This window comes from Miscanthus floridulus, chromosome 6 (genome assembly GCF_019320115.1).
Source record: "Miscanthus floridulus cultivar M001 chromosome 6, ASM1932011v1, whole genome shotgun sequence".
In the NCBI taxonomy this organism is placed as follows: domain Eukaryota; kingdom Viridiplantae; phylum Streptophyta; class Magnoliopsida; order Poales; family Poaceae; genus Miscanthus; species Miscanthus floridulus.
Window position 1 is genome coordinate 114,305,188 of NC_089585.1, and position 17,147 is coordinate 114,322,334.

General features: G+C 42.2%; 1 pseudogene; it reads right to left on the reverse strand.

The window, feature by feature from the left end:
• Positions 1–180: 180 nt before the first annotated feature.
• On the reverse strand, positions 181–16,628 carry LOC136456642 (TNF receptor-associated factor homolog 1a-like; annotated as a pseudogene).
• Between the last annotated feature and the right edge of the window lie 519 nt (positions 16,629–17,147).

Here is a 17,147-nt window from a genome sequence, read left to right on the forward strand (position 1 = left end):
TTTTTTCCCAAGAAGCCAATCATGTCATTATGTCAAAACACTTTTTCAAGACACATTAATCGAAAGCAAGCACTTTAAAATTCCGCGAACAATAGGCGACAGGGCTGCGATATATACGCTTGGCTTGTTATCTGCAGTTATATGCTCTACGAACCACATAAATAACATACAAGCACGAGATAGGCTGAATGCAGGTTGGGGTGTATTCCTTCTTTCCTATTTTGAACTTAAAACAATTCAAATTAAAGGACATGGCGAACTTTAGACTTGGCACCATGGTTTGTTACAAGTATTATTATGGGTCGTATACAGGCATCACCATTGCCCATTGGCACAGCGATACATATAATCTGAATATTCCCCATTCACCCTCCCACTAGCTAAATTAGTATACTCTCCCATCTGCTGTGGAAATACATTAGGATTATTTGCAAGGTTCACAGCTGGATTTGGATGGCTATATGGCCAACGCTGCGGTGCAGTTGAGTCCAACCTTCCGTTGGGGTAAGCATCCAACCTATGCAGAGCATTCTGTGTGTCATCATAGGCCCTCCTGTAACCCTCGTCATAGTAAGGGTCAGTCAAGTCAAACCGGACAGAACTACTTACGGAAGCTATTTCTGAGTCTGCCATATTGCCTCCTGAAGAAAATGGCAAACCAAATGTATGATACTCATGGAGGGGAGAGACTGCCATATGCGCACTGCTTTGGTCTTCATCAAGCAAGTCATTTATAATATCAATGTGAGGGAATTCTTCGGCCACTGACCCATACTGCTGGCGTGAAACAAAGCTTGCAGCAGGTATCTCCCTTTGGAGCTCCCTACTCTGTAGTCCACCCAATCTGCGCTGTTCTGTCCCACTGCTGCTTAATTGCTGATAAGAAATATCTTTCGACTGGCGCACATGCACATCACAATTGGTCATTTGCTGGTTAGGAACATCATCCCTCCACATATGTCTGTTAACATCACTGTTACCTTTCCATGAGTGCCGGTTATCAAGGGCTTCTGCCCTGCTAGGCCCAAAAATGAAGCCTTGCTTACCTGGTAATTGGTCATTCCTTTCGAAAGGAGGAGCCATGACCGATGTTGCCATCGCATATGCTGACCATGGCTGTGAAACTGCAGTATTTGGGCAAACAGAAGTTAATTGCTCAAGACTTGCTGGAGTTGTATCAAGATGGCCCTTACCAAGGATTGCATTTCGATATGTCTGTGTTACATAAATTGGGGCCGGAGGTGAAGGCTCATTGTTTGGCCGTTCAGACACAGTCAATGAACGTGAAAGCAACGGAGAAACTTGGACTGACGGTGTAGGTGGCATAGTTGATCTTGGTACCTGTAGCAGAGGTGCACTTGTAGGCCTTGACATTGGCGTAGGAGTTCCAGGTACAGAAACAACTGAAACCCTCTCAGAAACCGTATCTTCTTGAGTCTTGGAGATAGATGCGGACGGAATCTGTCGCGATACTGAGTTATGTGAGACAACTTCATCAGCCTGGGGTGCAGGTGATTTGGGGGCAGCTTGTATGTTAGCAACTTTATCAAGCTGTGATGTAGAAGATTTTGTGGGAGCTGCAGCTTTAGCGACTGTATCAATCTGTGGCAATGGTGTTTTGGGTGGAGCTGGAGTAGCTTTAACAACTGTATCAGCCTGTGGCACAGGTGATTTTGGGGGAGTTGGGTTAGCCTTATTATCAACTAGTGGTGATCTTGAGGGCGTCAGAGGAGCTTTATTGATTTGCTGGGTTGAACTTGATATATGTTCTTCACACAAAACTTGCTCAAGTTTACTTGGAGTGGGACTGACAAGCACAGATTTGGTGTTCATGGTGGATGTTGCCGTTGCTGGAACAGCTCCATTGCTGTCGTCACTTATGGCTACAGGTACAGCCTTTGGAAGTGGTGCATTAATATTTGCATCATTAACAATTACCGAGGATTGCTCTGATTGCTCTGGCCCCTTCAGAACCTGGGGGGTCTTTTCTGAGTTAGATGAGGATGCTAAGGATGAACCCACTGTGGCCTTAGCAGCTGCCTTCTTTTCCAAGTGGGCCTTGAGCAGTTCCCTGCCCTCAATTTCTTTCTGAAACAAACATAAATGCAAACAAACTAATCAACTTTTTTACTGGCAGCTAAATAAAGCAGCAGGATAGCTGATAGATAGAAGTGCTACAGAATATGTATAATCTTAGTATAAGATTAAATAAGCTTCGAACTCAAGAAATGAATCACCAAATTCTTTTGTAGGACATCTACCAAGTAATATGCTACAAATATAGTCACCAAATATACGTTTTCAGAAGAAACAAAACATTTAGAATGCAATCTTCATGTATCCAGCTACAGCGTATTCACAGAGCTGGAGGTGGTCTGTGCTTTCTGTACATATACAACAGAAAAGGGAGACTTGTTGCTCTGCCAATTAGATCATGATAATCAAGTGATGTGTTATCTCGCCAAAACATATCCACAGTATTAGAGCAACAGCTCTGGTGTTTGTCCCTGCAATTGAACTATGTAGCAATCGCAATCAAATTCCAAAGCATTGTATTTATAGCATCATAGATCTGCATCTTACATTTTGTAGATTTCCCAGAAAAATCCTAGAGTTTTCTACAAGTACTATAATTCAGTCAAATACAATGAAAATCTTAGCCAGAAACCATGAAGTAATGTTTTTAGCGAAAAAAAGTATCTCAAAAGATGATCTAAAATTCCAAATTGAAAATCGGCAGCTATATCTTGAGTATATCAACAATGCAAACCAGACTCAGGGGTATAAAATTGTGATAAAGCTAAAATAAACTTAAAGAGTGCGCTCGAGTAAGGCAGATCTGTCCTAAATTAAAGTGAACATTCAATAACAATTAAAGCATAATTATAAATAGTGTCCAATACTTTTTGAGAACAGATGCTTCACCTCATGTAGTCGTTGCCCAAGCTCACGAAGCCGATCTTTTAAGGTGAGTAGAGCAGTCTCCTGGTCACGCCTTGGAGCTGGACCACAGACAGACATGTTGCGGTCTGAGCAGCTAGATGAGGGAAGGTCATCTTCATACTGGGAAATGATTATACTGCTGATGCCCCTGTTGCGCCGACTTCTTCCTCTGTTGCGCCAAATTGCGATTCAGTTATGATAAATTATTAAATCCAAGCTGCCAAGAGAAATATCGCGAAGTTTGGATGAAATGCTAACCGACCTATTAGGCGTTATAAGACTTGTACTGTCTAGCAAATTATTTATTTTGCCTCGTATGCTGTTCACAGCAGCAGACACAGATGTTACCAGTGTCTCGATGTCCACAGTAGAATCGTCATCTTTACATGTCTGTGAATTGTTCATCTCAATACCAACATCATTCATTGCATTCACAGGTTGTATAATCGTATCACACGTGTCAGTTTGGCATACCTCTGTTGATCCACTTAGTTTGTCTGATAAATCTGAAGCACCTTCTCCAAAGTTATCAGCTTTCACAGCAGATTGCCCTACCTGCTTAGAGTCCTCCCTGTCATGATTTGTGCTTCCATCCATGACGCCTTTCTAGAAAATTTGAATCAGATTTCTCTTCTCTTTCCTTGTCCTTAACCTTACGATTGTTCTTCTTTTGTTTGGCTGAAATTGTTAGTGTAAGCAAACAAATTTATAAAATGTCACTTAATGCAAAAAGAAAATGACGAACTGGGCATCAATAAGAAAGATGCCAGTAAAGTAGAGGCTCGAAAAATCACTAGTTCAACATGTATTATGGTACCACCAAAAAATGAGTTCTTGACATGCAAAGCTTCCTGGTAACTTGATAGAAGCATCTCATGATAACTTTGAGGACCTTGAGAGCTCAGAATTTAGAGCTAATGTATTTTACGGATACAAATAAAAACTTAATCCAAATTACATGGTACTTGATGTGTTATGGGGCCATGGGCTTAGGGCCATCGGCTACACGGAAAGGTAGAAGCAGCATACAGAAGCAGTGCACCAACCAAAAGCAGCTCGCGTCCAGGAACTAGCAAGCTGGATTAGCATGCACACATGATTTACATGATAGTTGGCTTCAATGCATGGTTAGCTAATTATAGTTTACTAGATCCATATCCATCTGTTAGCCTTTTTTTATGAAACTTTTTTTTTACGAAACCCCATCTGTTAGCCTTATCAGTCTGTTAGTACACATGTTACAGATAGATCTATATATACAAAGCATGTCATTTCCTTTAGAATAGGCAAGAAATAAACTAGTCTCAGAACGATCAAAGCCTCCTGCCACAGGGATGAGTCAGCTGCTGACAAGAGATCTCGCCATTATTCCGTACCCCTGGCGGTTCAGGGCTTCCAAATTCCCCTGGAGAGCGAATTTGCCTCCACCCTCAGTCCTCGGACCCTGACCTGAACCCAGTCCATACCATCATGGTTTTTATTCACCTTTACAACTCATTCGCCAGAAGAACAGTTGTCTTCTGTGGCTTCATTAATTTAACTATATATAAAGCAAAAGTATGAACTTTGCTTAAAGAACCAAAAATAATAAAATCTAGGAGTCACTAATCAGAGAGGCCTGTGTAGGTATTAGCTAAGCAGAGCAGTTTAAACTTGACCAAATATCCCTGAGTTGACACTGGAATTTATATGTGCTTAAAACATGATGATTCTAGTCAAAGGAAATGTGTAAAATGCAGCAGCAGTCACTTTCAGCCCCCATATATTTTTTTTTCCTTTTCTCAGGCCACCCACTGAGAAAATTGATTGGTTTCAATCAATTAACACCAGGAAGTCATCACAGTAAACTGTCAGTAACAAAGTCGATGGCGAAACAATCTAGGCTTGAAACTCTAGACAACGACTAGGAAACTTGCCATGCATCAAGCCATCAAAACAAGACGAGACACATCAGGTCATTAAGAATCCTAGCAGGAAAATAATAGTTCCATAATGCACAGATTCACGTAGCTGGATGTTCTTCCAGTTAGGGAGCGTTCAGTTGGATGATGTCCCTGGATGGGATGTGGCCATCGATAGATAGGTGCTGTTTGGTTCATGGGCAAGTTGGATATGGATATCCCTGACAGGAGAATATTATCCCAGATGCTAGATAACCTTGCCACCAAAAATTTGCCGAGCGAGCTCATCCATGTTTTCTAATCTGTCTTTAGTAAATAAATTAAGGATTATCAGTATATTATATTATTACTTAGTAATTATGATGACAAGATTAACTTTGATAAGTGTTAATATGGTGATTAGTGTATGTTTTCAGTGCCAATAAGGTAGTAGTAGTGCTTATTAACATATTCTATGTTTAATTAGATATTATCATGACAAAATTAGTGTTAGGGTATATTTAATAGTGTATAATTAGTTGTCATTATTTTAAAATAATAGATACAATTAGTTAACAATTCTCATCCCATCCACTTTCATCCATCCAACCAAACAGAAAAATGGCTCGCCCCATCCATCCAACCAAACAACAAGCATTGATAAACCCACCCCCAGATCCATGGATGGCCATATCCCATCTAACTTCGTCCTCAAACCAAATGCACCCAACAAACTTGTTCAAGCAAACTACAGCAGGTCAGCAGCAATGATTTCATCAAGTCACCCTGATGCCAACCACATTATATTGAATCAGGAATTAAAAAAGAAGACTGGGTGCACCGAACCACATCAAGAACGCAACCTGTTTTTTCTTCGAACGCTTATCCTTTTCAGTGGCACTGCCACGCTTCCCCTTCATCTCATTTTCAAGGAGCTCCTCTTCACGAATAAGCTCCTCTTGCCTCTTCAAAGCAACAGCTTCTTGATAGGCAACCTCAATCCCACTAACATGAAAGCAAAATGTAACAAAGCAATGCATGAAATAGTAGTCAGGGCATGTCAAGATACTGGAACAGAATGAATCGAATTTTGTGTATAAAAACATTGGTAAATAAAGAGCATAAAAAACACACTTTGATGCAGAAAAGCAAAAGTTCATTAAACAACTTCTAGATAATCGAGCAATTTTCTTATTCCTTTTAGCAGTCCTAGTCTAGTGTTGTTGGCTCTCTCCCTTTTTCAGTTGTGGGGTTGTCATTCTTCTCTGCTCCACCTCGGACCCCTCTTCTTTCCTTCTGCTCTTGTACAGTTCTTCTCCTTGTTGTTTCTCGAACAGTTGTTGGGCTTCGCTTTATTTTAAATAAAAACTTTACTGTGGGGGCCTCCCCTGCAGTATTTTAGGTTCAAAAAAAAAACTTCTAGATAATCGGCGGCATGAACCTTCTGGTTGACGATGTCTAAACATGAGATGATACCAGAAGAAACAAAATGGTTGAAAACATTCATAGTCTGACCAATAAACCAACCATGTGGAGCTAAGAAGATAGTAAAAACCAAAAAAAATACCTAAATATATGAGATAGAACAAATATTTCAAGTATCTTCTGACCAATCTCAGTTAGGCGCCTTTCTTCACGCTCGATAGAAACTTTGTTAATTTCTCCAGTACCACCATCCTGGAAGGATGAGAATGAGAAGGGAAAAAAAAACTAAGCAGCAAAACAATAATTATATTGTGCAAAATAATGCTAGCAATTTCAAGACACAAAGACCACAAGCAGAACAGTTGACAATTCGATTTATACTACCACTTATATTACTGGAAAATGGTTTCATTTTTGCCTTCCACCATCAGAGGTAGAACTTCCAGGACTGATTGCGAAATGTAGATTACATGATTTTGGAGTTCTAGAAAGTGAAGAATTCAAGGGGAATAAGCAAGCTTGTAACAAATCTGTTTGTGAAGCAAATATTGCATTTATTCGAGTACAACTACCTGGAGAGTGACTAATTTAAGTGAGTAATTAGCTTTGAGAAATCAAAATTAATAATACAAGAAATTATACTATGATGCTTTCAATTGACACCAGTCTCTTTAGGTTATGAACTTATTAGACATCACAGCTACCTAGTGTGGCCACACTTGCGACGGGTGTTCTAGCTAGCAAGTAAAATAGATTAAATACTGGATGAGAAACAGGTGGATAAATTTTGAGCAAAACAAAGTTAATTCATATCAATGTGATGAAACTAAACAGATGCTAATGTTGTGGAATCATGATAGAATTCACTTGGGGGAAGAAAATCCAATCTCAATGATAAAACTAAGGGATCGGATTAATCATATAACAATACCTACCTTGGCAAGGGTTTGGGAACATTTGTCATCTTTTGGTGACAGAGATTGACAAGACAAGGGCTCTAAAGCTGCCCTCTCAAGCAAAGCTATGAAGTCACCAGCCAAAACAAACATGTCCATATCAACATGGACCATAGGTGCTGATAGCTCCTCCAAGTCCATTGAAGTTACCGTTCCTTTCTTGCCATTGCTACAGCCCTCAAGGGCCTTCAAACCTGTATACAGAGCATCCATAACTAATGTTGAGGTCACGTCTTTCTCGACAAAAAAATGTTTCACCACTATTTTCAATATGATGTCGCTCTTCTCTCTGGACATGCGATGTTTTGTTGTTGGGTCAATCGCAAGCCAGAAAGAACGGAAACTGCAACAGAAAGGAGGGTCAGCATACATTATAGATTATATACAAAAAAATAAAATGGCAAGTATTAAACCATTCTGCGTTCACAATATTCAAAGGCCCATTATCTGACCTGGACCACCTCATGTCGTCATCAATAAGCCTGACAAGTTTCCTTCTGCGTTCGTGAACAAAACGTCGGTAAATTTGCTCTATGTTTGTCATGTAGACACGGAGCAGTTCTCGACGATAAGGGCGATCAAGGCAACGAAATGGTCTGTCTGCTTTCTCTCTCCAGTATCCAAAAACAAAAGAGACAACAGTTACAATTTGTTTTTGTGATCAATTGATGAAAACTCAACATCTCTCTTTTTAAGATCTTTGAGAAGTAAAATATCATATCAAGAAGGTCTTTTTAACTCAGTATCAAGCACTACTACAGGAAACTTAACCGAGGCGGGCCAAATGGCTTAACCGAGGCGGGCAAGCCAACCGCCTCGGTCCAAAGGTCACGGTTAATCGTGGCCTTAACCGAGGCGGGCGGCTTTAGGCAAAATTCTCAGACCTAGCTGAAAACATAATATTGGTTTAAACAATAGTAAACATGTAAAGAGAGGGCCTCAAACATAAGGAAATCTCAAATCTGGATGAAATGCAACAGAATAAAGCTTATTGCGACTAAAAAAAGTTTGAAAGAAAGTTTCTACTAAATGAGCAATTACACCTTGTAGTAATAAAGTTAGAATTTTTAATAGGACAAGATGACAAGAAATCCATGTTTGAATTATCAAGAAGAGCACAAATTACCCCAACAAGATCATATCAACTCCAAGTGCATCATATGAACATCACTGGTATTTTAAAAGCATGGTAATCAGATTTCTTTAAGAAACGTTATGAAACTAACTACCTGATAACTTGAACTTGAGCTATGATTTCAAGAACGTCGTCAACAAGAAAACCATCTTGAATCTTTGATAGCTCCATAAACTTTTTCCACCCCCAATCATGTTCCTTCTTCCAGAATTTGTGCAAGGTGTCTGCAAAGTTACTTCGTCAACTTCTGAAGCTGGCTGTTTTTTCTCAGAAGGAAGAAAACAGCAGTTCAGCTCACCTGAATATTTAACTTTCTTTGGATCAAGGTTGCCTACAGCTATAGTAAACTGTGCAAAATGGCTCCATCCTTAAAGCATCAAGACCATGATTAGAAGGCAAAGGATATGTGGAGGACAAAGGAAAGGATAGGCAACATAGTAGTATCAAACCTGGGAGAAGTTTTTCATGATTAGCAACGCAAAGAAACAATGACAAGTGATTGGAGACATCGCATCCTTGAGGGTAAACTAGAATATACCTGCAAAATGAGCAAGAGATAAACTTATAGAGCATCCAAGCAGTGCGCATTACAAACTGAGCTGCTCAAGAATTTATAATCCCAAATACAGAAAAAGCACAACTACTGGAAAACGATAGCAATTGTTAAGGTATAATAGTCAAAGGTTTTTCCCTCTTGCGTCTCCCATGTACTCTATATATAGTCCCTATTGGGCCTCAATAGTATGATCCAGTTCAGTCTCCCTTTATTCGCAGCAACTCCAGTCTTCGTGATTCCTCTGCGCGCCATTCGTCGGGGGAGCGTGCGCCGTCCACACATGCCTCCGCCCATCGCGGACGCCCGGCTCGTCGTCACCCTTCACGGACAGCTACGCCCGCCTCCGCCCGACATTGCCATGAGAGGCCTGCTCGTCGAGGTTCCCCATCGAATTGATGCGGGCCCGCGGGGGCCATCTGTCTTCGTCCGTCTGTCTCCGCCCACTCTGACTGGAATTGCTGCAGCTTTTCACCCGCCCCTGGTTGGTCAAGCGATCTGCTCTGCTCCGCTTGTGCTCTACTGCTCTACTTTGTTCTGCTCTGCATTGTGCTGCTGCTCTGATCTCAAGGATTTCTCTGTTCTGGTTTGCTATCATCCGTGCTGCTGCTAGTGTGTTGAGGCCCTCTCCTAAATTCCGCTGCATCGCTGCATCAGTTGCATCGGTGTCCATCCAAGTCCAATTTTACACATCACAGTTCGTCTAAGCCGTGCGTGTGCACATATTTTGTCAGATCAGCCAACTTTTTTTCTTTTCTTTGCTTAGCTGAGTCCCGTTGATTTAGCTAATCGTCATCATCATTGATGCGACTATGCCCTCTTGGTCTCTTTCGTAGCCATTTTGCTACACTTCATGATCAAAGGCCGTTTATTTGTCATCGTCATCATCATTCTATGCTACTGCTCGCCGTTTTGCAGCAGTGATCTCTCTATTCTTCCTTTGGCTTGATTTGACACATCTATTTTTTCTTGTCGAGTTTAAAAGTCTCCAAAGTAAGGTTCATATATGAAGAGTTGAAGTACTGTGTTGTGAAGACTCAAAGTATTTGCTGAAGTACGTGTTGTGAAGGCAGTACCCTCTTGTGGAGGAGATCATTTTCTACATCGACAGTGTTCAAGAGTTGCACGCTTCGACGACATCTTCTATTTTGGATTTTGGTGTAATTCGTCTCTCTTTTTTCAAGTGTAATGCATCGTGTGTAATGCATCGTGTCAACTCTCCAAATGCAACGACATTGAATTCACATTGCATTTGAGAGGGGGTGCTAAGGTATAGTAGTCAAGGGCTTTTCCCTCTTGTGTCTCCCATGTACTCCCTCCGTCTCAGGATAGTAGGCGCAACTCAAAAAACGCTAAGACCAAGGAGCATCTAATTACCGCATGAGTCTCTTCAGTTCCGTTTCTAAATAAATGCTGCCTCTTCACTTCCACCTCCAAATATAACTGCGGGAAACGTCACCATTAACCAAATCGTCTGGCCCGCGCGCATGCATGTGCATGGAAATTTTCTCCCTGTCTACTCTAACTGACGTGCGCTAACGAGACGGGAGTAGTACTAGTCCAACAACCAGCAGCAGTAAATTCTGCATGCAAGCCGAGCAAGCGCCCTGTATCCTGGGACTAGCAAGAAAAACAGTTACGCCTACTATCATGAGACGGAGGGAGTACTCTATAAATAGTCCCTATTGGGCCTCAATAGTACGATCCAATTCAGTCTCCCTTTATTCGTAACAGCGATAACAGCATGCCATGCGGAAATAAGATGATTTGCACTTTACATAGACTAACTGGTTCAAGGATCATAGAAATATGGTGAAACTAGAATGCAGAAGAAAAGGTCTAGGGATTAAAAGGTGACCTAATAGCATGCTCTGCGCCCTAATTTAAGTTTTAAAGCAGTAGACAAAATCATTGGAAGGATCCCAAGAATGCAATAAAACCAAGTAGAGAAAATCCACAATATTCCAGCAAAGGTCAACATATCACATGTCAGCAAGACAAATATTGAAAAAATCATAAATATAAGAATTTATGTTATTCAGAAAAGGTTGAAGAAGCAACCAAAACTCCATGGAAGCCGATAAAGGCCAAAAATTAGTGACAATACATAACTAATAGCAAAAGCATCCCTTCTTAACAGTGACCGAAACTTAGGCTTCTGAGTTTGTAGCAGAAATTCTCAGAACAAAAGCGGTACAGAATAGTGGTATACACATAACTCATGCTGTGATACATTTCAACTTAATGGTTTTAACACCTCTAGTAGTTCCATCACCAAAATTTAATAAATAATAAAATAATAAAATGGCCAGATCCTAGTAAGGCCCTGGTTACATCACCAGAATGAAAGCTAATTTATGGTTAGTATGGAACTTCCATGTCGTCCTCAAAGGTTGTGGCCTTGTGGGAAGAGCATATGGTGTTAGCTTGCTTTGTAGCAAATCATAAAGGAATGCAATCTATGGCATTTTAAGACACTGATTTACCCAATTGCACAGAATAGTTGTTAGGCCCATAGAATAGCAAATATAAAAATCAGTGTGATAACTGATGTATGGAAACATGGAGTGAATATTACGGCTCCAAAAACTGAACGACAAGGAATGTTTCAAGTAACAGGACAGCTATTGGTAATGATGTTGTAGATCATCAAACAGGTTCTCAACCATTTTTGAACTTTCTATAAGACAAGGTAATCAAAATAACAATTATATAGAGACAATTCTTTCCAGTTTGCAGAGATTCATGATTCCTATCACAATTTAATGTTTAACACTAACAGTGAGGGCACTAGAGTTTTAAAACCATTATGAAAACATGTGATAGTCACGCAAAACAGTGAAGAAACATGAGCCAGAGAGCACTGTACTGCAATAATAGCAATGATTGATACATGATAGGCCACATGTAATGAAGTACAACTAAGAAAAGCATGTTAATATAGACTAATAGCATAATAAAAACAAAGCTAAACACAGACATTTCAAAGTGCATTCATCACCAGACCAATAAGAAAAGTAGAAATGAGGAATGCAGAATGCCGCAGCAGCATTGGGAATATTTAATCTTACCACTTGTAGCCACCAGCTTCAAACGGTTCACTTTTCATTTCTCTCTTCTTCTCCTTCGAAAAGTTTTCAATTTTCCAAGTATATCTCCCAAATAAATCTGAAGGTCTAGGCCCTGAGATCATACAGATATGCGCAAAATGAAATGACACTGCAACATCCACTCTACTAGTAAAAAAAGGGTGTACCCAGTGCAGAGAGCTCCCGCTCTGTGCGGGGTCTGGGGAAGGGTGTCAGTGGCAAGCCTTACCCTCGCCCGTGCAATGCGAGGAGACCGCGACTCGAACCTGGGACCTTCCGGTCACAGGCGGTAAGACTCTACCGCTTGCACCAGGCCCGCCCTTCTATCCACTCTACTAGTAAATTAAAACAATTCTAAATGCCACCAAAGGGAAAAAGAAACGCATGTGAGGAAGTGATAACAGCAAGCAGTGTGTCAAGATCTGAACTAAGAACAAGCACCTATGTTTGTCCTTTAATCAACCAGGCACAAATACTGATGCAAAAACGCTGAAGCTAACCACCGACATTGTTGGAAACAAAATCACTTTGATTCTCTCTTCAATAACACAAGTAGCTAGTAACACAAGTTTGTACTATACTGATCTTAAAGCTTCACACTACAAGCTTACACACTTTGCTTGATCTTCACAACCAAGCTATACTATCACACATACACACAAGCTTACTACACACCATACGCTAGCTTGATCTTCACGACCAAGCTCTATCTTCTCTATATCTCAAACTTTCTACTACACAGGAGGGTTCCTGACCCTTTTATGGTTTCAGGGTTGGTTACTACAGGACTGCTACAGGAACCGACCTAATAGTACACAGCTTACATTACCCTACTTGCTAGCTAAGCAAACAGCTGTTCCAGCTAGAAGTAAAAGCCAATTTGCCCTATTTTTCACCCCCAGCAGTTTGCTTGTTGCTTCCTGCAGTGGTAACCTTCAAGTCGACTAAATGAACTAACAACTAGCTAGTACTAGAAACTTCAGAGCTGCTGTTTTCATGTAGCTCTCTCATCCAGGAACCATCTAGGCCTACACAAGCATGTCTAGCACTAATATGCCTTATGACAAGATTAATCCTAACAGACATGATTATATGTAAGGGATCACGTTATAAATAACAACATCCTACATCAATAGGTAATTAGATTATATATGGGCATTGGAAAAGAGTTCTCAGGAAGTTAAATGTAATAACTTAGTGATTTCTTCATCACATGGATGGGAAAAAACTGCATGTAGCAATTACCCAAATGGTATACAGGTTACCGCATAAAATGTTTGAGCTAGTACCCATGGGATTACAATTTGAGACAACTGTACATGAGCACAAGCACAATGCATAATGCTAATAACACTTGTAAACTAAACCAAATCCCATAGCATACTGAGCAGCCCCATCAAGGTTTTGGCCGGTACTAATCAATTACACAATATTCAGTACCTTGCAAACCTCTCAAATATAAAGGTAACAACAAAACCATCTTTAGAAGCTCCAGCGATATGCAAGACTAATGTTAAACGAACACTAAGTGTTGAGTAGCTAATTTATCATCTGACTTATCAGCTCTTATAGAATTGAATAGTGTGCACTATTTCAAGATGTAACATGAGAAAACCCTCAATTAAAGTGGAGTGAACAGAGTTAAGCATTTAGGATTTGCCAGCAGCTTTCCTGTTCTGCCATCTGAAGTTCTGGTATCAAACATTTCAAAATTTAAGTTTGTGTTTGATAAAGGGTTACGAGCAAATTGGATGCTTAACCACACAAAAGTTGTGGATTCAAAAGAGTTAACTGAATTAAGGTTGAAGTGTTATATCATAATCTAAGATTATGCTGACCCACAAAAAGGGAAAACAATACTTTATACAAACTATACTTCCTGCAAGATGCAGAAAATAGGCCAAGGTAACCTAGCTAAGTTAGGATAGGTAACCTAGTTACTTAGTCCCGAGACACCCCTTAAGATTGGGACAGTACAAAAACCCAAAGTGCAATACTCAACGGGAAGACTGTATTGTACTGGTAAACTCTTGACATTAGAAGTGGAGCATAGGAACGAATTTTGCAAACAAAAGAAGTAAACCATGATGTTATTTTTTGCTTTCTTCAAACATCAAGAAACTTATAAACCTTTCAGTTCAGAGGTTTGAATCTATGCCCATACTGACACACTGTACCATAATTTCCAGGCATATTCTGACAGTTCTGCATCTATGGATCATAAGCAACCAGTATTGTCGGTGTTTTCAGACCATTGACGAGTAAATTTGTATTTGCGCGTCTGACTCGGATGGTGTGCTCGGAGGACACAAGGGTTTATACTGGTTCGGGCGGAACGTCCCTACGTCCAGTTCACTACTGCTCGTGTTACCGGCACTTGGTTTGCAGTAGGGGTTACAAACAGGCAAGAGAGGGAGAGGATCCAAGTCTCTGGTGGAAGGAGTGGGCGGGTGCTGAGAGCTCGCTTGCCGCTCAGCCGTGTGCTCGTGTCGTGCTCTTGTGTCAAGATCCCCCCTTTCATGAGGCGCCCTGCTTCCCCTTTTATAGGCGAAGGGAAAGCGCGGGTTACAGAGGAGGAAAAGGAGAAGAACGAGAGAGAGAAGAAGGCTTCCAGAGTTGTCGGGTCCTTCTTCTCCTTCATGCGGGTCCCGCCGATCCTGTAAATGTCAACAGGGACGGCTCCATGTCGTGGCCCTGTTCGTCACTAGGAGCCATGCGCAGGCGTCATGTGTCGGTCATGGCGTTCCACTCCTGTCCCGGCGGACGTTGTGGTGAACTGACGCGCCTGTCAGCATCCGTACGAGGATTAGGCAGAACAGCACCGGCACGCCCGACACTGTTCTTGATGTGAATCCCCAGGTATGGCCCGTCATGGCCACGGGTTACATCGAGGCGTGCCAGCCTCTTCCCTAGCGTCAGAGTTTTGACCCAGGCCCATACGCTTGGACCTGGAGTTGTTGGCGGCGGTATGGGTCCCCGTCGGACGAGACGGAACCCGTGACCTCGAGGTCAGGCGAGACGGAGCCCGCGACCTTGGGCGAGACGGAAACCGCGTCCTTGGGGTCGGGCGAGACGGAGCCCGCACCCAAGGGGATCGGGCGAGACGGAGCCTGCGGCCTCGAGGTCGGGCAAGACGGAGCCCGCGGCCTCGAGGTCGGACGAGACGGAGCCCGCGTCCTTGGGGTCGGGCGAGACAGAGCCCGCGGCCTCGAGGTCGGGCGAGACGGAGCCCGCGGCCTTGGGGTCGGGCGAGACCTTTTAATACGTCTCGAGCCATCCAGGGAAGTCAGCGTGGGCGCTAACTTCCTTGCTTTGGGTATCCCTAATATCGATACCCAACTAGTATAGACTCCAGTCCTCAGAGAAGGGTATCTGTTTTCTTTGTTGTGATGATGATATTCTACTTTTTATGGATTTAATATGTTAGACTGTAATGCCAGCAACAGGTAACATCAGAAAACTCAAAGGCAGGTATCACGCACCAGGATCATCGTCTTCACTATCGGTGTCCCAAAAGGGAGGGGATGTTGAAGGGATCCCATTATCAACATGCTCGCAGGAGCGCCACTGAGAAAGGGAATCAGCAGAGACACTGTGATCCTTGTCGCCGAACCCACTGGTGCTTGCAGCAGAATCATCCATTATGCTAGCATCAGCCATCAGCAAATCCTCGATGTTCCAACAATTGCCTAAAGTCACAGCTGCATATAGAAACAACAAGGACAAACTCACACTAAATATAGTATAATTACAGTTTGAAATCAACAAATTCAAATGTATGATGACCTCTCAAAATTCACACTGAATCAGCTCCATAATTGCAAATTAAGCAACAGCGTCCCATAAATGTGGCATAGGATTTACAACAAGGCTAATAAAAGGACCTTCCGTTTCATATGCAAGCCCACTGAGTTTTACAGGAATAAACTGGGTAGAGAATCAAGCTAAAGTTACTCCAGCCAGGGGTGGACTTGGTGTGGGGCATAAAGGTTCCACGGGAAACCCTTTTTTGGAAACCAAGCTACACTGGCACTTACTTCGGCAACGAGAAGTCATGCGGTGTCAAGGGGGCAACTGATGTTGAATTTAACCAAATCCACGGATCGATAATGATGGATTGGATTAGTCGGCCACCACGCAGCAACACATCAATTCGCAGCAAACCTAATGGAGATTGGGGGAGGATACGAAGATTCGATTGAAGATGGAACCAACTCATCCGAGCAAGCTTAGGATTACTTCCAAATCCGCGTCGGCATGGATCTCCACACCACTAGCACGATAGGCGGCGGCGGCGGACTGAGCTGCGGCAGGACGTAGGATCCCTCATAGAAAGAGAGAGAGAGGGACCGGCGGCCTAGAGCCGCTCGGCTGCGCCGCGCTGTGTTGGTAGCCTAGGTCTACACCTGTGAAGCCTAGAGAGTAGAGCTATACCTGCGTCCACGGCGGCTAACTGCGTCCACGGCGAGACGGAGCTGAGGCGGCGGTTCTCCCGCACGGCGAGGGGAGGAGGAAGGGAGCACACAGGGGAGAGAGAAAGGAGAGTATAGTATTTGGATTAGGAGCTTAGGGTGGTGTGATGTGTTTCTTCCTCCCGCGGTCAGCTTGCTGCCGCCGAAGATGCGCGCACCCGTGCGGCGGACCGCGACGGATGGCCGGATGGGACTACCGCAGCAGAAGGTAGCAGCGAAAGTACACACGCAAACACGCCTCGTTCGCGTGCTTTTAAATTCGGCTTCGATCGGCTTCTTTTTTTTATTAAAATCATATTTCTCTTCCACAAATTTCACCAACATACCTCTAAACCAACTAAATTCCTCCAAACGAACAGGCCCGTGACCGGGGCCGTCAAAGGCATCTTTGGAATTCTGGTGTCTGCAGCACATTTTTTATCCATGCCGACATGAAGTCCATGGGAGTAAATTTTAATATACAAAATGAAATTACCATTAACAACTACTACCTCTATCCCCCAAAAAATACAATTATAGATTTATAATAACAAGTCAAACTTACTTAATCTTCAATTTGACCAAATTTATATCAAACAACATTAATAGGAGTATCTACTAAGTAGGTTTACTATTAAAAAAATAGGGATTTGCTAAAATTCATGTGCCTGAATTTTCAACGGTTATTGCATATATTTTATACGAAATTACAAAT